Source organism: Staurois parvus, unplaced genomic scaffold (genome assembly GCF_062004578.1).
Source record: "Staurois parvus isolate SC_StPar_1 unplaced genomic scaffold, SC_StPar_1.0 ptg000165l, whole genome shotgun sequence".
In the NCBI taxonomy this organism is placed as follows: Eukaryota; Metazoa; Chordata; class Amphibia; order Anura; family Ranidae; genus Staurois; species Staurois parvus.
In genome coordinates, this window is record NW_028317961.1 from 4,464,165 (window position 1) to 4,487,500 (window position 23,336).

The following is a 23,336-nucleotide window of genomic DNA, read 5'->3' on the forward strand; positions in this document are numbered from 1 at the left end:
ACAAAAGGAAAACTACAATTTCCATAACTATCCAGTGGTAATACTCTAAACAGACATGTTGCTGGAGATGTTTATTGATAAAATGATGCACACTGAAGGGGAGGAAGGAAGCATACTGGAGCTGTAGAATAAAAAAGGAAACTGGGAGTCAATTGATGACGTCAATACACTTTACTTAAGTTTAAACTTATGACATAAGCTACATGACATTTATTTAAGAAGGTATTTGAATTTGTTTCCCAGAATGGTTTCCTAGACATAACTACTTACACAGATGGTTTTTGTAATAAAGACTTGTTTGCAGGCTTCTAGTGCTTGTGTTACAAATAAGAAGCACAATGAAAGATATAGAAATTGCACAGTTCATGAAAACACTATTGAGGCAGCATATGCATATTGTTCAATTGTCTTTACAATAGTCTTAGGAACACAACACTGTGGGACTTGAACTAAAAGTAATGTATAACTTTGAAGGTATGCATTAAATGTACTCATTTATGTAGGAAAAGTGAAGAGAACAAAATATTTGCTTACATTTCCCCTCTTTCTCCCCCCCCACCTTTTTTTTTTTTTTCTTCTATTACTTAAACATATGTGATATTGTATCAGGTGCTGTACCCGCACTCACCATCTTTAGTCTTTATGTCACAGGGAACCAGCTGTCTCTCAATGATGCAGTAAAATATCTAATGTGTAAACAGACAAAGATCTGGCACCATGACCAGTTATATAAGATAGCAATGTCTTCTGGGACTTCAACATCACAAGGCATTACCTTTCCTCCATTCATAGAACAGTATTTACACAATCAAGGTGCCAGATCTCTGCGCATGAGTGTGTGAATGTGTGTATCCCAAAAAGGGGACTGGTTTAGATTCGTATCCAAATTGGTTTTTCCATTTTAAATAGACAGACCTTTTGCTTTGTTCAAATTATAGTAATTAAAATTATATTAAAGTTTAAAAAAAAAAAAAAAAAAAAAAAGGGATTATACTAACCTGCTCTGTGCGACCACACAAACTACACTGGTAAGCCACAGCCCTCACTCTCTCCTCACAGAGTTCATCTGAAAACAGAAGGTGACTATGACCAGGAAGTGAAGAGTGGTGCTTCATCTGGCACAGTTCTGGAGCAGTGAGAGGAGTAAACAAGTGTTTGGGTATTGGGAAGGAAAAGGGGGGGAGGGATTTCATATAATTTTTTTTACCTTAATGCAGAGAATTCATTAAGGTACAAAAAAAAATAAAAATAAGGACAGAGTCCTCCAATACGTCACAAACTGTATGCGATTACCCTGATGAAAGCAATTAAATATTGTCCTATTTTCTCTGATTACCGCAATCATATTTCAATTTGCTCACAACTTTAATTTTAAAAAATGCAGAAGACCATGGTTGTTCAGGGATGTACTTGTGTTTTGTTAATGTATACCATGTCTTTGGTATCTCCCAAAAGAACTCATCCAACGGAAACGGAGTATACACTACTTCATTTCAAAACTGTATCCATTGTTCAGAAACACTTATAATGTAAAGAAACCTTTCAAGGAAAAATCCTATCCTGAATCTGGAGAGACCGCGTAATACCAGCCCTGGATAAAGTTTTCACAGATAAAGAGTATCTGTCAGCTATAGAATAGGAGCTGGGATGGAGGTGATTATTCACATCATTTCTTGCGTCCTTATCCAGCAGCAGTATAATGGAGAAATACAAATGGCTTTCTTTACATGCACAGAAGTAAAATTTAAATCTTATTCTCCTATGCTTAAGGTGTACAGTATGTTACCCCAAAACTGAAGATTCCATATGTGGTGGTGCCTTCATAGTTTTTTCTAAATGTAGCCTGTATCCATTTTATTTATTATGTTGCTGCAAAATATCAGATGGTGTCAAGTGTGTGTGGCGGCAACCAGGTGAGGAGTACAAAGACAAGTGTGCCTGGCCTACAGTCAAGGTGGGAGTGTCATGGTCTGGGGCTGCATGAGTGCTGCCAGCACTGGGTAGCTACAGTTCATTCAGAACCATGAATGTCAACATGTACTGTGACATATTGAAGCATAGCATGATCCCCTCCCTTTGGAGACTGGGCCGCAGGGCAGTATTCCAACATGATAACGACCGCAAACACACCTCCAAGACGACCACTGCCTTGCTAAAGAAGCGGAGGGTAAAGGTGATGGACTGGCCAAGCATGTCTCCAGACCTAAACCCTATTGAGCATCTGTGGGGCATCCTCAAACGGAAGGTGGAGGAGCGCAAGGTCTCTAACATCCACCAGCTCCATGATGTCATCATGGAGGAATGGAAGAGGACTCCAGTGGCAACCTGTGAAGCTCTGGTGAACTCCATGCCCAAGAGGGTTAAGGCAGTGCTGGAAAATAATGGTGGCCGCACAAAATATTGACACTTTGGGCCCAATTTGGACATTTTCACTTAGGGGTGTACTCACTTTTGTTGCCAGCGGTTTAGACATTAATGGCTGTGCGTTGAGTTATTTTGAAGGCACAGCTAATTTACACTGTTATACAAGCTGTACACTACTTTACATTGCAGCAAAGTGTCATTTCTTCAGTGTTAGAAATTCTGAAGAAATTTCTTCAGTGTCATCACATGAAAAGATAAAATATTTAATGTGAGGGGTGTACTCACTTCCGGGAGATACTGTATATACAAATGTAAGCAGCTGCAATGTTATTTTGTGGGTGTGCTATCAGGGAGGTAAAAACATGGATCAACTGCCTGTTTTTTTTTGCTACCCATATAATTTAAACCTTAAAGCGGAGCTCCATCCAAAAGGGGAAGTTCCATTTTAAGCACTAGTCCTCCACTCCCCATGAATAACTGGTACCTTTGGGGAGTAGGTGCACGATCTTTACAGGTAACCGCTACCACTTCCCCTCTGACTGCCGAGGCTATTGGAAGCAAAAGTTCTCCTTTGTCATCCTCCCTCCCACAGTGTTCTGGGACACGTGGCAGGTCTCAGAAGACCAATTACAATGTGCAGCGCTGCTCGTGCATGCGCAGTGGGCACCCGGCTGTGAAGCCGCAAGCCGTCACAGCCGGGTGCCCACACTTAAGGACGCCGGCACTGGGGACAGAGGACAGCCGGAGGACCCAGCTGCAGTAAGCACACCGCTGGATCCTGGGAAGTCAGGATCTACTCAGTCAGCAGCTACAGTTTATTGTTGAGGAGAATTTGATGACAAGAAACACTGAAGGTGAAGGAAGGAAATGTTTTCATGTTTATCTGAATAAATTAAATTCTAACTGTGGACTGAAGTGACCATGAGCTTATAGCAGAGGAGGAATGGAGGTCCGTATGACATATGGACCTGGCTAGCTAGAAGCAGTGCTGTAGTTCCGTACACCGTACTGACCTGGCAGTGAAAGAGTTAAACGGAAAGGAGAAATTTGGGGTCTTTTGGACCCCAGGATCCCTCCTTAAAGAGGACCTGTCATGCTCATTTCTATTACAAGGGGTATTTACATTCTTTGTAATAGAAATAAAAGTGATCCAAAAATATATATATATATATATATATATATATATATATATATATATATATATATATATATATATATATATAAATAAAAAAAAGACTGTAAATATAAAAAAGAAAATAAATAAAAAGAAAAACATTTTAAAAGCGCCCCATCTTTCTGTGCTCGAGCACAGAAGTGAACGCATACATAAATGGTGTTCACAGCACACATAAGGTATTGCCGCGAATGTTAGTGAGAGAGCAATAGTTCTAGCGATAGACTTCCTCTAACTCTAAACAGGTAACCTGTAAAAAAAAAAAAAAAAACTTTGAAAGTGTCACCTATGGAGATTTTTTAAGTACCGTAGCTTGTTGCCATTCCAGGAGCGTGTGCAATTTTAAAGGGTGACGTGTTAGGGATCTATTTACTCATCTTAACATCCTCTTTCATATTCTACAAAAAAAAAAAAATGGGGTATTTGTGTTTTGTTGGGTTTTTTTTTACATTATTAAACCATTTTTTTTTTTAAATTGTGTTCGATAAAACGCTGTGCAAATATCATCTGACATGAAAAAAATGCAACGATCGCCATTCATTCTCTAGGGTCTTTGCTAAAATAAAAATATATGTTTGGGTGTTCTAGAGTAGTTTTCTAGTAAAAAAATACAGATTTAAACTTGTAAACAAAACGTGCCAGAAAATGCTTGGTTTTCAAGTGGAGTTCTATAGTTACAGCATGCACTTTCCTTCTACTGTATAACATCAGTATTGTAAGAACAATACAGAACAATACAGTTATATTTCACAAATCAATAAAAGATTCCCTGCATGCATTGCAGCTTCTCCTCTGCTGTTTACATAACATTTCTACATGAGACTAGATAGCCCATGGTTCCTTACTGACCACCAGAATTATTTCCTGTACTGACTCCGCCTCCCAAATTGATATTCAAGCAAGCGCTATTTAGACTAAATAAATAAATACAGTAAAGCAGCTTGCAAAAGAAAAAAAAACCTCTAAATCCTTAAAAGCATCTATATCATAATTGCAGCGCTAAAAATAACGATAATAGCAATATAAAGTGATAAGTGAAAAAAGCGCTAACAGAGAGCGCTATAAAGTGACAATAGTGCATCCTATATGGACGAAAATCAGTGACATAAACACACAACATAAACATATAATAGTCCACAAATTAGTCTTCCTTAAAAAACCGTGCTAATATCATCCAGTGTGTGCGGGTATTGGTTGCTCCTTACAAGATTCAAACAGATAAGGTGCTCGTGACTCCTTGTGGATAGGAAAAATGAGGTGCGCTTGCACTCACCTGACGCACACTAATGTGCATGTAAATGGTATACAGTAGGGCACTAGTGGTCATCTAGGAATAGATGGGGATAAGGCACTTCTCAGGTACTCGTTACACCCTGAAACGGACTCCAGACCTCGCCGTGGGACCCTCACAGCAAAAAGGACAGCTCCTCGGTGTTAACTCCACCCGGCTTCACAGCAACTCAGCAATGCTGGATATCCACCTTATACCAGCTGAGACAACCAAAGAACGGCTGCACAAATGCTAAAGAAGCCTTTTTTTTCATCTCCTTCCCTCTCTTCCGAGTTCTCGTTTTATTTTCTGCTTTTTCTTCAGTTTCTGTTTGCTTGTCTGCAGTCTTGGTCGGGACGGCTCTGTGGCGCTGAGTAGTCGGTTGTTGGTGATCTGATTGGAGAATCCAAGTTGTGTCTCTCCAGACTTCTCTTCTACCTGGAATATGCACAGATACTCCGGCTGGACCGTTGCCCCCGGGCGGTGTGTCCGGAGAAGAGGGCTAATGCGGTACAGCTGTGGGGCGATGAGGGAGCGGAGAGGATGATCGGACCTTGGGAGGACTCAGCGCCACAGAGCCGTCCCGACCGAGACTGCAGACAAGCAAACAGAAATGGAAGAAAAAGCAGAAAATAAAAACGAGAACTCAGAAGAGAGAGGAGAGAAAAAAAAATGCTTCTTTAATGTTTCAATCTTGCACACAGAGATTGACGCGGTCATCCATTTTGCTCCAAACCCCTCCATATTGTATCTCTCTCTCCCCCAAATCAGATTCCTCCAACATCCCCCCTCCCTCTCTGTTGAGTGACATGTGGTCTGTTTGTTGCAGAGATCACAGGCAGCAAACTCATTGGGAGGGCGTCAGGACTATAAAACCCCCATCCGAGCTGGTACCTAGATGCCTGTTAGCTCGCAATCTGGGATATCGTAAGACCATAAACCAAGCCCTCACGAAGCTTCAAAAGACCTTCTAGGGAGTTGTAAAAAAGACTTACATTTTAAAACACAGTTTTCCATATAATTTTATATCTCCAAATAGGAAATAATTACACAAACATGAAGCACATATTCGGATAGCTCACTTTAAGACAAGTCGCCTGGTATATTACACCCCCTAGCTGGCATAAACAGGAGAGCAGAAAATTATCTCTCTTTAGCCATCCAAGCAGGTATCTCATATTTCATATGTAGACGTTCCGCAGAAGATTCTGGGCATTAGTCTACTCGTGGATAGAATGTTATATGTACCTAAGAAAAGTTATTGGCCATAGTATAATTTGTGATGGCTTTATATGTATATAATTGAAACACAGTGTGGAATTGAAAACATAACTATACATTTTGACCACAGATGCACTTTAAATATAACTAAAGGATTTTTTTTTTCACTTTCGGGTAGAGTAGAGAAGACCTATTGTTCTCTGTGCGTTAGGGAGATTGATCCTCTGTTTGTCATGTTTACTGCTTTCAGCAAAAAGTGGAAGTAAAATAAAATCCCAAATTTCGGGTCGTCAACATAACTGTAATTGAAGGGAAAGTCTTCCAATGGGGCCAATAGTTCTGTGAAAACCAGGGATTTTTTAACTTTTGCAGGCGTTTCCTCTGACTTCCTGTTTTGGCTATGGGACAGAAATGAAGGAAAATCTCTCCAATGGGACACAGATGGCAGAAAAAAAACCTGTTGTAAACCCTCACTTACTGTAACACAGCCTACTTGCTTAGGGTCTCGGTTTTCCATGTGGACACTGCTGTAACCACAGTTCTAACCACTTGCCAAGCAGCAGCAGTATATTTATTGCTGGTCACCTGCTTCCCCAGGCACTCCCCTGGGATGTGCAGTGGCGCACTCTGAAAACACGGTGTTCACCGAACACAGCAGATTGTGGTGCTTGGTATCATGAGTGGCCCAGATACCAAGTGATCGCTTTGTGAGAACATATTACATAGTAAACAAGAGTCATGCATGGAAGCAGCATGAAAGAAAAGATATTAACATTTTCAAAAGGAAAGATCAGTAAGATGTTCAGGCAATGGTAGACAGTAAACAGAAAACTGTAATTTCCTACTTCAGTAGAAAATCCCTCCCCCGAAAAAACAAATATGACCAATTAGTGCTCCAAAGCAATATCAGTGGTGTTTGGTGGTACCTGAGATATTGTGATCACTGCCCGATCGAGCTAAGGCTTCCTTTCACCAGGATATGCACGCTCTTTTGTACGTTCCCATGTGTTGTGTTTAGAGCAGCCCATTGATTTGAAAGGGCTGCCTATGTGTGAAAAAGATGCAAAAAAGGTGCGGGCATCAATTTCAAAATCACGCCTCACCAATCTGCATGGTACTGCAGTACCATGTGTTTTGGCACATTCATTTGCAAGATGTATGGGGGTGCCATTAAGAATTATTGCCACTGCTAGACTTCTGTAAAGAGGTAGCTCAGTTTTTTTATTTTGCATTGTTGGAAAGTACACAATTTTGCACATGTTCCTACAATGCACTTGGGTGATCAAAGCCTTAAAGCATTCTGTAGCTTCAACTTTAGTTACCAAAACTTAAAAGAAGCAATAAACTGCAGGGCTAACACTTTAGGCACCTAGCAAAGGTAAGTAACGTCTTTTCAAGGTTAAGTTAGTTTTATATCAAAGGTTAGTATTCGGGTTAAGGAGCTAAAAATAAAGTTAAGCGTTCAGCTTGAAAAGGGTTTTAGGTTAGCTTTAAGTTACATGTTAGGGACATTTATATGAACCTTTTTTCTTTGACATTTTCTGCCACTGAAAGCCAGGCACCAATCTCTGTCTGTAAAACCTTTTTTTTTTATTTTTATAAGGTTCATACAGTAAACTAATTATTTGTAAAAGATCAATGTAACCATATCAATTAATTTCACATTCAGAATGATATACTGTCCACGAAGTCAAAATTCAGGATAAACTGCTAACAGCAGTCTACTTACTTGTATTCTTTTCTGCAGTCTTCTGAGGAACTAGTAATTGTCAGTCTTGCGTATAATACATAGCAATTTAAGAGTATTTTAGTCTTGCCTATAAGACACAGACCACAGTGTTGTACACAGTACTAGCAGGCACCTGATGGAGACAACATGGCTTGATCAAATGCACTTCTCGGTGGGAGGAAGCCAAAACTAAAGCAGGTTTACCAGGAAGGCTAATACAAAGATGTCTAAACCTTAAAAGTATGGACAGTTGTTGTTACATTACCATATTACTTAAAAAAAACAAAAACACTTTCTTACTTAAAATTTGTTCAGACATGTCACATGGTAATCCATATATGCCATTACCTGAGAGCCTAGCAGTAGAACTATCAAATGTCCCTGCTCTTGGAAATGCTCTCCCTAAACAAATGTAGCTTTTTTTGGAGCGCCACTGAAGGGTCCAAATTAGAATGATTAGTTCCCGGGTGGATTTGATTTAAATCACTAGTGAAAAGGCTTGATTTAAATGATAATTTTTAAAGAGCAACTATCATCTGTACCGCAGCACCTCCTCCTCTGACCGCTGATAGCCCCATTCACTTTAATGGGATGGCTGGTGATGTACCAGTGACACAACAAAGTGAGGGACGTGGAGGCAGCAGGTGAGTGGATGTCCACTAACAGGCACTGTCATGATGGATCTAAAATGACAAGTGCTCTTTAAATGTAAGGAATCTGACTCATTCTTGCAGGTAGTTAGAATCTTTAATATTTGCAAACCAAATGAAGGTTTCCTTTTTAGAATATTAAGCTGTTGGGTTAGTAAAACAGCGATATCAGAACCGATTTTAGGTTAATAGGTTAATCACACATAGCTGGAGAACTACTCAAATTCTTTTATTTCAGGTTTTACTGTGAAATTGTGTGAATGCATCAATGCAGTGCATGTTATCTCAGCTTGCATTCATTGAATGAGTTTACCAAAAATTTAAACAATGCAGAATATACAGCCTCATGCTACATAACTAAGCTCCATTTCATGTTGAATAAACTAAATTATTAATCGAAAATGATCTTTAGATAGATTTTTACTCCAAAAGCAATTAAAATAAACTTGATAATTAAAAAAAAAAAAATCTGATTTAAATTAAAAAAAATCCTCCATTTTTACCCACACTGATTAGTTCAAATATGCAGCCATGTTCTAAAGCTGTGGTAAAAATGCCTGCAGAAATGCTACATAACATACAAACATGCTGAGTGTCAAGGGTATTGGGACCATCAAAATTTGGATTTGTGTATTCTGCTAGTAAATGATGGAAATAAAAACTTGTAGAATGAACATGACATCCTGCTTTACAGACTGCAGCATGAGCCTAAGAGGATAGCTGAAACCACTGATGTTAATCTAAATATTTACATAGCTGCATTTCAGTGTCTGGGGTATTTTTCCCACAATGATATAACCAGCCCCAACAATGTTAAATGAGCAAGATTTGATTTGAGGCTCCAGACCGGAAGTGTTTATTTTTATATTTTATCTATCCACATAATGAAACTTGCCAATTAAAACTAAGCCATCCATCAAGTCATCTTGACAAAGTACCATAGAGATGAAAAGCTGTGCAAAATATATCACAGGTGAATATTTTTTCTATGTTGCAGCCCCAAATGTAATGTGACTTTTTCTGGTACCCAAAACAATATCTTCCTGTGATGAAATGTCATGTTATCACAGCACATCCCCAAGGAATTCCATGGAATGGAAAGACTGTCCGGGAACCACAGTCTGCGGTAACACATTAACTTCCAAGCAGGTGAGCAGATCCTTAATACGATCATTCACCACATTAAATCCTCTTTTTCCCCAACCCCAACAATACAGTGACATAGGAGGAAAAACCCAATAATATACAAATGACCAGTAAATCACTGAAAACGTAAAGCAACTGCAAACCTCTCAAGAATTATATAAAACATTTACAGTGATAACCACAGAAAAAGGGGATATTTTGACAGTTCTGTAATCTGGCTGTCAGTACAGAAAAGCTAAAATAATATTCACCAACCAGGCCAGTCCATAAATATCCAAAAACCAACAACATTGCAGCATGAATATGACATTTGCAGTTCTCCAACAGCAGCCATATACACAGTCCTACCCATTCCCACAGGAGGCATATATGCAATTCAGGAGGTGTGCAGACCTTCCTGAACATATAATCCTCAAGAGATATTAACCACTTCCAGTCTGGACACTTTTACCCCCTTCCTGTCCAGGCCAATTTTCAGCTTTCAGTGCAATCACACTTTGAATGACAATTGCACAGTCATGCAACACTGTACCCATATGAATTTTTTAGCATTTTTTTGAGACAGATAAAGTTTTATTTTGGTGGTATTTATTCACCACTGCTATGTAAATGAAAAAGTCCAAAAATTAAAAAAAAAAAAAAAGTGTTTTTCTTATAAAATGTTGCAAATAAATAGCATTTCATCATAAATCTTGGCCAAAATTTATTCCGTTATCTTTTTAATAAAAAAAAAAAAAAAAAAACAACCCAAATTAGTTTATAACCAACAATTTTTAAACTTTTTTTTTTATATTATTTATGGGGGTTTTTTTTTTTTGCATACTGTCACCCTAGCAGTACAGTGTCACCATGGTGTACTACTTGTGGGGGGTGATAAAGATTTTTTTTTCTTTACACCCATAAAGGTTGTAAAATCAATCATTTCTCCTTCTCCCTAGCTGCATTCTTGCAGCCATTGAGAACTACTGTGTGAGCTGTGATTGGTCAAAGCTTGTCACATGGTACAAGGCTGTTGTGAATAGCCTTGTCATGTGACCTCTGTGATCATTCACAGATTTCACACGCAGTAAGCAATGATGTCAGAAGTGACATCTTGCTTACTACTCTGCATGTGATCACTGATTGGCCAATTAGTGATCACATGATCGGGACCTCACACAGAGGTCCCGTCTGACGAATGGTGTTCCACTGTGTCCGGAGGACACAGCGGGCACCGGATTGTGGTGCTGCATGCTCCCAGGGAGCGCGCACAAGTAGGGTGCAGGGAGGCCGTTTATAAATGGCCACCCAACCCCGCACTGTCACCGTCCAGCCGTTTATATACATGGGCCAGGCGGGAAGTGGTTAAAGGGTCTGTGAACTAAAGGTCCTGGCATCAAAAACTACAATTTCAGTTTTGGGGGAGGGGTTTACCAAAAAACAATGGTGTGTCCCTGATCCAGGAAATGGTGTCTGAGCCTCCACATATCTACAACCAGGGCATTTTGATCTGCAGGGAACTTAACCCCTTCATGACAGAAGGTAAAAAAAAACCTACCACTTAAAAGCGGTTGTTCACCTTGGAAAAGAATAAAAAAATTAAAAAAGTCAGCAGCTACAAATACTTTTAATAAAAAGGACATTCACCTGTCCAGGTATCCAGCACCATGCTCACCCAGGCAGATTCTTCTACTAGCCTTCTTGTTCCCCACGCCATCATCCTAACTGTGTGCAGCCAACTATGCTGCTTTAGGCCTCACAGCAGACTGCCTCCTGCGCAAGCCACACTGTGCTTTGTGAATGGTCCCGCAGTCTTCTGGGACCTGTGACGTGTTCCAGAAGACTGCCGGGGGGGGGATGGGGAATCCGAGCAGAAGTGGCAGCGAGTACCTGTCAAAACTAGTTATCAATTCACCCACCAAACTATGGGAGGGGAGAGGAGAGAGGAGGAGGGATTAAAGCGAGCTTACCCTTTTGGGTGAGGTTCTGTTTTAAGCAGTGCAATTCGCAATTTTGTCATGTTAGTAAAACTATACTGCAAGGAAAATACATTAATTCCCTGCAGATATTGTAAGTTTGCCCACTTACGAAGAAATGAAGGGTCTATAATTTTTTTCATAGGTGTATTTTAAATGAGACCAAATATCAACGAAAAGTTCAGAAAAAACAGAATGCAAATGTTATAAATTGAGTTGCAGTTGAGTAAACAGACATAACCAGTCCACAGAGATATATGGACCATTCGATCAACCTGATTGGATTGCCCACATGAAAGGGGCCCAATTCACAATGACCCTCACACTGACCAAGATCCAAGCTCTGATCTAGTCATTTTATCTTTTTTATTTTATATATTAATTTATCTTTTAACATTTCTAACCTGTGGCTAAGAGAAAAAGCTACACTATATATGTAAACGGTATAAGAGTACAGGGACTGGTTTTACATAGTAATCTAAGCGATCGCCAATACCGGTCTACCACAGCACCCATTTGACTCGCAATAGTTAGTATAAGACCTGAAGCTTGGTCTCCAAGCTGGAAAGCAAGCTATAAAATGCACTTCCAACACAAGCAAACAAAAGAGCACATACAGTTGTGTTCAAAATAATAGCACTCAGACATCACTAATCTGATTTAATCACTGATTTTGGTAGAAATAATATTTCTACAAGGCAAATATTTTACTAGCAGGTGTAGTAGAGTAATAGAAATCCAACAGACCCAACAGTCATGACATGCATGCTGCTGATTCTGTGTAATTGAATCACTCATTGAAAGGGGCATGTTCAAAATAATAGCAGTGTGGAGTTCTATTAGTGAGGTCATTCATTCTTTGAAAAACAGGTGGCAATTATTGCCCCTATTTAAGGAAGGAAGGCAGAAAATGTTGTACATGCTGGTTACAGTGCATTTCTCTCTGAAATTCTGAGGAAAATGGGTCATTCCAGACATTGTTCAGAAGAACAGCGTACCTTGATTAAAAAAGTTGATTGGAGAGGGGAAAACATAAAGAAGTGGAGAAAATGATAGGCTGCTCAGCTAAAATGATCGAAAATGCTTTAAAATGGCAACCAAAACCTGAAAGACGTGGAAGAAAGCGAAAAACTACCATTCAAATGGATAGAATAGCCAAAATGGCAAGGACTCAGCCAACAATCAGCTCCAGGAAGATCAAAGAAGGTCTAAAGTTACCTATGAGTACTGTTACAATTAGAAGACGCCTATGTGAAGCCAAGCTATCTGCAAGAAGCCCCCGCAAAGTCCCACTGTTGAAAAAAAGACGTGCTGAAGAGGTTATAACTTGCCAAAGAGCACATTGACTGGCCTAAAGAGAAATGGCGCAACATTTTGTGGACTGATGAAAGTAAGATTGTTCTTTTTGGGTCTAGTGGCCAGAGACAGTTTGTCAGATGACCCCAAACACTGAATTCAAGCCACAGTACACTGTGAAGACAGTGAAGCATGGTTGCGCAAGCATCATGATATGGGGATGTTTCTCATACTACGGTGTTGGGCCTATTTATCGCATACCAGGGATCATGGATTAGTTTGAATACATCAGAATACTTGAAGAGGTCATGCTGCCTTATGCTGAAGAGGAAATGCCCTTGAAATGGGTGTTCCAACAAGACAACGACCCCAAACACGCCAGTAAATGTGCAACATCTTGGTTCCAGACCAACAACATTGACGTTATGAAGTGGCCAGCCCAATCCCTGGATCTTAATCCAATAGAAAACTTGTGGGGTGACATCAAAAATGCAGTTTCTGAGGCAAAACCAAGAAATAGAGAAGAACTGTGGAATGTAGACCAATCATCCTGGGCTGGAATACCTGTTCACAGGTGCCAGAAGTTGGTTGACTCAATGCAACACAGATGTACAGCAGTTCTCAGGAACAGTGCTTATACAACTAAATATTAATTAAGGGATTCAAAGGAAAGCAAAATCTTCAAACATTTTTCAGTTTATATAGTGAATGTTTGAGTTTGTAAAGAAGAACACAAACACTGCTATTTTTTTGAACAGTCTAATATTCACTTTTCTTCAATTTTGTTAGAGGAACAACACAAATTTGATATATTTTTCTTCATGTTTTGATTTGGAATAGAATGTGTAGTGTTCCCAATGCATTTGTGTGTATGGAAATAAAAGCTATTAGAAGGATTCACTTTTTTCAACACACTGCTATTATTTTGAACACAACTGTATATACGCTATCAGAAGAAGGCCTGCCTGTGGCATTGCATATACTGTATGTGTGACACCAGCATCAACAAGTTGAGGAAAAAGTGGATGGCTGTTTTACACCTGCATCCACTTACATGTCTTTTTTTGCCTGCTACCCTAGGCAATTATCTGGCCTACCTCGCTCTGTCCCAAAACACTTACCTGGCTCCATGTCCCCGCTGCAGTGCTGTGTGCAGCTCCAGGACCACTCCCCTCACTTCCTGTTTTCACAGAAGAACCTACGGGCAGTGGAGCCAAAGGCTTCTGCTGCTGTCAGTCAGACTCTTATGAGGAGGGATTGGGAGCGTGGCTTACTGGCACTATGTTCATATATAGACACACACAGCCTGGCTCAGGAATCAACGGAAGCATGCATGTATGAGATCCTCCTTAGTCACCAGCTTGTTCAAGAAGGCACCCGAGAGATGGAGGAGCCAAGCTAAGCAGGTAAATATAACCTATTTATTTTTTAATGTCCTTCATATCACTTTAATTATAAGTGCATCAGCAATTGCAGTTTTATCATAATCCACCTACAAAGTCTAACACATACATGTTGATCCTGCCAGTGAAGTCCTCCTAATGCAGCTTCTTGTGATGTGTGGCAGTGATGCTGCATTGCTCCTGAATTCAAAGCAGTGTTTCCATTCATGTAGATAAAGCTTGCTTTCACTACAGCAGGATGGCAAAATGTCACGGGGGTGTGGCCATTGGCCTTATCACTGCTGATTCAACAGCTTGTAGTTTTTCTATCAGCACCTGGCCACAACTAGTGCGGTATACTGCTTTCTGAATGGACAGCACTGTATCTGTTGCTGAAAGCCTCCCACTGTGAGCTGCAGTGTCTGAGAAAAGGAGCATGTGAAGTACAGATAAGGAGAATTTGGCTCAGTCAGGTTTTATTTAGCTTTCATATAGGATCCTTTATATGCAGTGAAAATTACGAGTCTGTAATTAAACTACATCTAAATGAAACAGAAAATATTAGAAGGTAGGACAAGAAAGAAGGGCACATTTGCACTAAGAATTTGCATTATAACTGCCAAACTTCCTAACATACTTTTCACAACACACTACTAAGAACATCACCTTAATAGTATCTTGAGGGGCAGCTTTTTCTTATAAAATCAATGATTCCTTAAACCATATGGGATTGCCCTAAAAACAAAAATAGGCTGTGGTCAATACACAGATAAACTGTATATCTATAAACGGCTTCACAAAACATTAAATATTGAATTTAAAAAAAAAACCTAATTGTAAACCGCTTCCTAAAAAGTTACATTCAGTAATACATTGATACAACCGCAATATTCCACTTTAAAAAAAAAATGTAGAAAATTAAATAGTGCAGAAGCAAACAAAAAAAAAAAAACTTTGTTACTTCAATAATAGCAAGGTCTGATCCATTAAGGTTTTAAGTGTGATTTGTCATTTGGCTTCTGCTACAAATATATTAGTTGCAATTTTAATTTTTTGCAAGAATCCTAAGAAAAAACAGACGCCATGTTATTACATCAACACATGATAAAAAAAAGTCAGACAATCAAAAAAGAGGAAGGGTTAAGCAGTGAAATACAATGCAACAGAATGGAAGAAGGTGGGATGGATCCTTCAGTTGGATGATCTTTACTGAATACAAAAGTTGTGTTAATGGTCGAAACTAGGGTGACAAGAGAAAATATTTACAGTGAAATCCAAAATTTAGTCAAGAACATCAAAAATGTGCCAGGTAAGTGTCTCATCAAGATCATGTACCTGAAGGTTACATCACATAGTGTCTATAAATTACTTCCCTGAGGACTATGGAAAAACAACTTGATCTTTTTCTTTTATTACCTAAAAACTGCAAGTCTCAGAGAAAGGATATATATTTTAATAATATTGTATATATTATACCACCTGTACTGAACTATATCTAGATCACACTTTACTTAAGACTCACTATCTTTAACAACAAGCAAAACAGCTATCACAAAAACTGCAAACATCTAAGAGCAGACGTTTTTAGTCCTTTTGTAATATCAGTCATTTCTTCTTACCAAAAGCCTAGGCTTAAAGACATTGTAACTTTCAGTGAACTTTGACATACTGCTGAGCACTAAATGGAAATGAAGAAATATTTACCTAGCGCATCAGGCTATCAGAACAGATTGCAGCTCCCAGCATGCAGATAAGGCGGATTCTCTGGAGTAAAGGCAGCAGGCAGCTGAACACTGCTCGCATGCAACTGAAAGACTGTGGACTAGCAAAAGCAAAGCCACTGGAGATTGAATGGGAAACTTAATGAACCAGACCCCACCCAAGCACTAACATAGCTGGAAACAGAGGAGGAGGAATTGAACCATATGCAGAAGGGAAACATTCAACTCATCTCTTTCACAAATGTACAATGAATTTAAAAAAACAAAAAGGGCAAGAGGAAAAGTACTTCAACATGACAAGTTTTTTTCTTTTTGGTTACATGATACTAAGGGAGATCGTGCTTCTTGTCTGCTTCAGCTTATCAAAACTTCTCACTGTATCAACCTCAGCAAAATTGATACCTTTTGATCCATGTAAGCCATTAATAAGACTTTTGAAACCTTCATTCAACATGAAAAAAATCAAGTTAACCTAGTCAAAAAGAAAACAAAACAACCAGGTAGGTAAAAGGCACAGAAAGAATACCAAGCATTGGCTTTAAAAGAAAACTGTTCTAAAGTTCAAACCTAAACTATAAAATCACGTCAGCTTTTAACAATTCAGTAGATAAAGTACAGTTCTGCAGTAATGAAACAGCAGGCTTTAAAGTGGTTTTAAAGCCTAAAAAAGGAATGCATTAAAGTTAAAAAAAAATTTTTAGGGTATCAGTATCCCCCCTCACCCACCTTTTACTTACATGAGCCCTCATTCAATCCAATGCTGTGCCCGTCTGCAGATCTTCTCTCCCCTCAATTCCTGGCCTCACTGGCCCCCACAGCTGTCAATCAAAGCCAGTGACAAGGTAGCAGGGTCAAGTCACGCTGTTTAGGTCAATAGATGCAGACAGCGAACCTTGGGAGCAAGCCCACACACATGCCCTGATAGAACGTGGATTTCTATTAGGGCACTCCCCAGGGAAGGGAGGTGCCAGGAACACTGGCAGGGGACCCCAGAAGGGGCCAGCACAGAAGTATAAACCGGTTTTATTATTAGAGGAAAAAAAAAAGGAATTAAAAATCAAATTAATATCGATAAGTTACTGCTGCAAGTTACAGAATTTGCACTTGTTAAAACAAACAAAAAAATTCTGTCAGTTCTGTATACAAGCAGCACTTTTATGCTGGAATCGGAGGAAAGGCATAGACCAGCTTGGAGTCCAAGGAATCACCTGAACATTCAGTGCAAAAGCCAAAGGATCTCGGGTATTTACTAGAAACGTATTTAGCATTTTACTGAACCTGGAGGCCAGGCTGTCCACATTCCCTGCCTGTGATAGAGATTTTGAAAGCTCTCTGGTTGCAGAGACCACTCCCCGGGGTCTAAGCATTGATAACTCAGGAAGTCCACCTGCCAACTGTCCACTTCAGGGATTGTCGGGAGAACGGGAATGCAAGTTTTTGCCCAGGAGTGTGTCAGACTTGTTACTTTTAGGGCAGGGGTCTCCAAACATTTTAAACAAAAAGGGCCAATTTATGGTCCTTCAGACTTTAGGAAGACTGGACTGGCAAGTGGGAGTGCACCGCAGCATGTGCCTCTTAAAATGCAGAAGGAAAATCCTCTGCAGCCTCTGCTACAAAGTTATGGTTTACCCAGCAATATCCTATGCTAGAAGGAAGAGTTTCTATTTCAGGATCCTGCAAAGGATCAGGGGGAGCGGAGGATGTGTGGCAATTGTGGCCTGACGTAAAGTAGATGCACATGACCTATGGTCTTTAACAGGGGTCTCCAAAAACTTTCTAAACAAAGGGCCAGTTTACTGTCCTTCAGACTTTAGGGAGGCCGAACTGTGGCCATTAGGAGTAGAAAATGTCCTGACGTCAGTGGGAATAGACAATACCCCATCTTTGGTGACAGTGGGAGGGATAGTGCCCCATTTATGGTGTCATTGAGAGGAATTGTGGCCCAGGTTGGCGTCATTGGGAGGAATTGTGCCCCATCGTTGCGGTCATTGGGAGGAATTGTGCTCCATCATTGGTGTCATTGGAAGGAATTGTGCCCCTTAGTTTGGTGTAATTGGGGGGAATTACGCCTTATTGTTGGTATCAGTGGATGAAATGGTGCCCCAAGGGCCTGATAAAAGCCAGCAAAGGGCCGCATTTGACCCCCGGGCCGCAGTTTGGAGACCACTGGTCTAAAAATACAAGACTGTATCCTGCAGTGTTCAATTAGGATCTCATGTTTTCTTTATTGTTCATTAAGAGAAACATCAGAACATCAAAAAGCAGTCCTGATGTAATATATGTAATATTACTATGGCAGCTTTTTTCTTTATTATATATTGTTTTTTTCTGAAATTTTTCACATTTTTGACTTCTTTTTATACAATCGATACACTATCTAGTTGTTTCCCTTGGGGAGAGTTCCCCATTGCCCCTACTTCTATTTACACGTTTGCTTTCACTCTATTTCTTCTTTTTTATGCACACCTTGTCCACATCTTTTCTGCTCTCTTTTCTCTTTTAACAATTTACTTGTTTGTACACTTATAGGTCACATCTTATGGACATGGATACCGATAAACTTCATATTCTGTATATTCCTATATTTTTCACAGATAAAATGTTAGAATTCGTTGTTGGTGCAATTATGAACCTTTACACTTTATGGATCTGTATTTTATGAACACTCGGTCTGCCCTGCATTGTCTCTTTGGTCCATGTGGGTTATGCTGCCACAGCTCCTGGGTTAGACGTCCTCTAGCATCTTCTGCACCTATGACTGCTGAGTTCCATTTTGAGCTGATTTGTAAGTATTAAGGCTACTCGCCAATTTCTTTTTTGGGAGCCATCTATCCATTTATAGAATTTATCTTGCACCTACTTCAAAAGGAAGCAGACAATGATCCATGAAACGTGTCGAGTTCTGGGATACAATTTTTTGGTCTTAATGTGCCATACAATCATGCACCTCTATCTGTTAAATAACATTATGAATACCATGATCAGTAATTAATTAATGTTGTTATAATGTCTATTTATTATGAATCAGCTCAATAGCATCTTTTTAGTTAGAATTTTACTGTGCCTATTTATGGAAAGATGGAAACTGTAATCATGTGTACAAAATGATTTTATTATGAACAATAAAACTTGTAATCATGTACAAAACCATGTAATGTTTTGTGATTTGCCTCATGTAAAGTCCCTTGACCAATGTATTTCAAATTGCATAAGCTTGAACAATGATCCATCTGATCCGAGAGATGGTGGAAGGAAAAGCTGGCTTTGTTTTTTTGTTTTTTCTATGGGGACTTGCAGGAATGACAAAAAAAAAAAACAAAACAAATCACCGGTCTGTGGAATAAAATTAGTGGCTGACAGGTAAACAGATAAAACTATATCCAGACAATGAAAGGAAATAACCTTCTAATGTACTACAACCACAGACACCCATATTCCAGAGACAATGGCAAAAAAAAACAACCTTGTGATTGAGTGAAAAATGGTATTATCCCTTAATAGGTTCCATAAGCGGTCTTTAAAGTGACAGAACCAAACTTAGAGAAGAAGAATGTCACCAGCACACTGTGGATCTACATTCTTCTCTGACTACTCTCGGTTCCAACCAATGGTTGCTGCAGCACCCACTTACATATGCAGCCAACTCTAAAAACAGGAACGTGTGCATTGGGATTGTGCATTCATGTTCAGAACCAAAATTTAGATCCCATGGAGTCACAAGAGGTTGTTCAGGAGGAGCCACATGGCAGACACCCTATCCAAAGGTCTGGACCAAATAAGAGACTAGTGATTTTTGGAATCTAAACCATACTGTAGGCAGGTTAAGATTTGTCTTGCATTGTATTTCCTGGGGTGAAACCAAAGCTGGCCATAGACAGATCAATATTTCAGTGGTTAAGCAGAAACCAATCTGTGTGTGGCTGCCCCATTAGGTTGACTTCTATCAAACAGATAAGTTGGAAAAATTTTGTTGATCAGTGGCTGTAGCCAGCAGGCTGTTCAGTGTACACTGACAGCGCTGGGTCCTGTTGTCAAAATACAATTTCCCAACAGGGGGACGGGAGGATTCCTCCCTCCACCTTGCTTGTGTAGATAAAGGAATCTGTTTTTTTTTTCTTTTTTTCTTCTTTCGGCAACTGGCTGGGAAAAAAAAAACAAAAAACACATCTATGGCCAGCTTTATTTGTAGCCTTCCAAATGCAATTATAGACCTTACAGGAGGTGGACTTCTTGCTTTTAAAAGTATTGAAATTGACTCAGCAAGACCCTTGTTAAAGCTAGCAACAGTGAGGCAAGATGGTAAACTGGTCCTTGAGAAAGGAGGTCTGGTTGATCTAGAAGGCCCCACAGGGTATCATGTAAAGTTTGATCTGAGTACTACATCTACCAGAGCCAATCCAGAGCTATGAATATCACTGCAATGACCTCAGTTTTGATCCTGTGGAGATGAGGAAGGAGTTTGATAACTAAAAAGGTTTATATCACACTATACTGACGCCACAAATTCACCAGAATATCCCCTGCTTCCGCCACAGGATCTCTGCATCTGGTGATAAAACTGTCCATTTTGTTGTAGTTCATGACAGTTCATGAAACACTTCTGGGTGTAGGGACCATTCCTCTGTGACCAGGCACAGTCAGCCAATGGTCTATGTCTACTTGCCAAATTCTCCATGCCTTGTATGTGAACTGCAGACAAAACTGGAACATGGAATTCTGCTCAGACTAGAATTCTTTCTACCTCTTTTGCCACAGCCAGACTTTTTGTTCCTCCCTGATTACTGAAGTATGCCACTGCTGTGGTGTTGTTCGAATGGGTCACCGTCCAGTTGTGGTGTCCAGCGTTACAGAGACAGTCAAATAGCGCATAGCTCCAGAATTTTCATCTTGAGAAAATATTTTTCTTTTGGCCAAGTCACCTGCCTGACATGGTGTCTAGGACCCTTCTGGCTAGCATCCTTGATCATCTTCGATGATCTTCCATGACATTGAGAGAAAAGATTTTTCCCTACTCCAGAGCTGGATTCCTGATCCACTAAGCCAGAGACAGTCTGGTCTTTAGTGTTGGGTGAATTATTCTTTCTAGAAAGTGAACTAATTTGTACCAGGAGGACAGAATGTTGTGTTGTAGGGGTCTGGAGAATAACTGAACAAATGCAACTGCCTTGAAGGAGGTCATCACCAAGCCCAGAATAAATTCATGCAGAATCGTAGATTTGGTCAGTTCCTGGACTTTAGAGCATATATTCAAAGTGGTGTGTTGATTCCAGCACTGATTTTTGGAGGTTCAGGATCAACCAAACCTTTGTAAGGTCTGCACTGTTGCATTGCATTAACAGAGTGTTGAGCTGACTGTTCCTTGAATAGACGGGTATCTATGCATTCCATAGTAGGAATAATCTAGCACAGGTGTCAAAACTTTGGTGAACACTAGGAGTACATGCAAATAGATCAAATGGCAGAGCTACAAACAGATATTGTTGACAGTCCATAGCAAAACGAAGGTAGCATTGAAAGCTTTGGAAAAATGAGAACATGCAAGCACGCCTCCTTGATGTCCACAGAGGGCAGAAATTCTCCCTGATGGAGAGCAGCTTTGAAAAAACTTTTGCATTCAATGCAGGTCTTGAGTTTGAAAGAAGAAATTTAGAGCTTCAGGTCCAAGATAAATCAAATCTCCCTTTTGAACTGAGAAAAGGTTTCAGGGGTTTTACTACAATCTAACGTGGTGGTGGAGAACTAAAATCTAGCTTGCAGCCACTGGGCGCCAGGTCTGTTACCCCTGCATCAATAATGTTTTGTGATCTGGTGTCAACAAAAACCAACAAACATCACCCTACTTTGGAAAATAGGAGCATCCCTTCATGTACACATATACCGATTTATAAACAACCTGGGTTCATATGATGTACTATAATTTTTGTTTTAAAGGTGAAAATATATATATATATATATATATATATATATATATATACACACACACACACACACACACACACATACATATACATACATATATACAGTGGGGTAAAAAAGTATTTAGTCAGCCACCAATTGTGCAAGTTCTCCCACTTAAAAAAGATGACAGAGGCCTGTAATTGGCATCATAGGTAGACCTCAACTATGAGAGACAAAATGAGAAAAAAAATCCAGACAATCACATTGGCTGATTTGGAAAGAATTTATTTGCAAATTGTAGGTGACCAAATACTTATTTTCCACCATAAACAAGCAAGATTTCTGGCTCTCACAGACCTGTACCTTCTTCTTTAAGAGGCTCTGTCCTGCACTCATTACCTGTATCAATGGCACTTGTTTGAACTTGATATCAGTATAAAAGACACCTGTCCACAACCTCAAACAGTCACACTCCAAACTCCACTATGGTGAAGACTAAAGAGCTGTCGAAGGACACCAGAAAAAAAATTGAAGACAGAATCTGCAATATGCAAGCAGCTTGGTGTGAACAAATCAACTGTGGGAGCAATAATTAGAAAATGGAAGACATACAAGACCACTGATAATCTCCTTTGATCTGGGGCTCCACGCAAAGTCTCACCCCGTGGGGTCAAAATGATCACAAGAACGGTGAGTAAAAATCCCAGGACCACACGGGGACCTAGTGAATGACCTGCAGAGAGCTGGGACCAACGTAACAAAGGCTACCATCAGTAACACACTACGCCGCCAGGGACTCAGATCATGCAGTGCCAGACGTGTCCCCCTGCTAAAGCCAGTATATGTCCGGGCCCGTCTGAAGTTTGCTAGAGAGCATTTGGATGATCCAGAAGAGGATTGGGAGAATGTCATATGATCAGATGAAACCAAAATAGAACTGTTTGGTAGAAACACAACTCGTCATGTTTGGAAGAGAGAGAAGGCTGAGTTGCATCCAAAAAACACCATACCTACTGTGAAGCATGGGGGTGGCAACATCATGCTTTGGGGCTGTTTCTCCACAAAGGGACTAGGACGACTGATCCATGTACAGGACAGAATGAATGGGGCCATGTATCGTGAGATTTTGAGTGCAAACCTCCTTCCATCAGCAAGGGCATTGAAGATGAATCGTGGCTGGGTCCTCCAACATGACTGATCCCAAACATACCGCCCGGGCAATGAAGGAGTGGCTTCGTAAGAAGCATTTCAAGGTCCTGGAATGGCCTAGCCAGTCTCCAGATCTCACCCCCATAGAAAACCTTTGGAGGGAGTTGAAAGTCCGTGTTGCTTAGCGACAGCCCCAAAACAGCACTGCTCTAGAGGAGATCTGCATGGAGGAATGGGCCAACATACCAGCAACAGTGTGTGCCAACCTTGTGAAGACTTACAGGAAACGTTTGACCTCTGTCATTGCCAACAAAGGATATAAAACAAAGTATTGAGATGAACTTTTGATATTGACCAAATACTTATTTTCTACCATAATTT

General features: G+C 40.0%; 1 protein-coding gene across 25 annotated transcripts in view; it reads right to left on the reverse strand.

The window, feature by feature from the left end:
- Window positions 1-23,336, reverse strand: part of EPB41L2 (erythrocyte membrane protein band 4.1 like 2) — a 296,017-nt gene that overhangs the window by 166,658 nt on the left and 106,023 nt on the right. For 2 of the 25 annotated variants that reach the window (XM_089676146.1, XM_089676143.1), the window contains exons 1-2: window positions 15,892-16,019; window positions 14,854-14,922 (exon numbers count right to left, since the gene is read on the reverse strand). The exons of 20 other annotated variants lie outside the window; for them this stretch is intronic. The gene's annotated coding sequence lies outside the window, so the exon portion shown is untranslated. Of the gene's footprint in view, window positions 1-14,853; window positions 14,923-15,891; window positions 16,049-23,336 lie in introns of those variants that run through there. 3 more of the 25 variants (XM_089676142.1, XM_089676141.1, XM_089676144.1) reach the window with 2 other exon arrangements.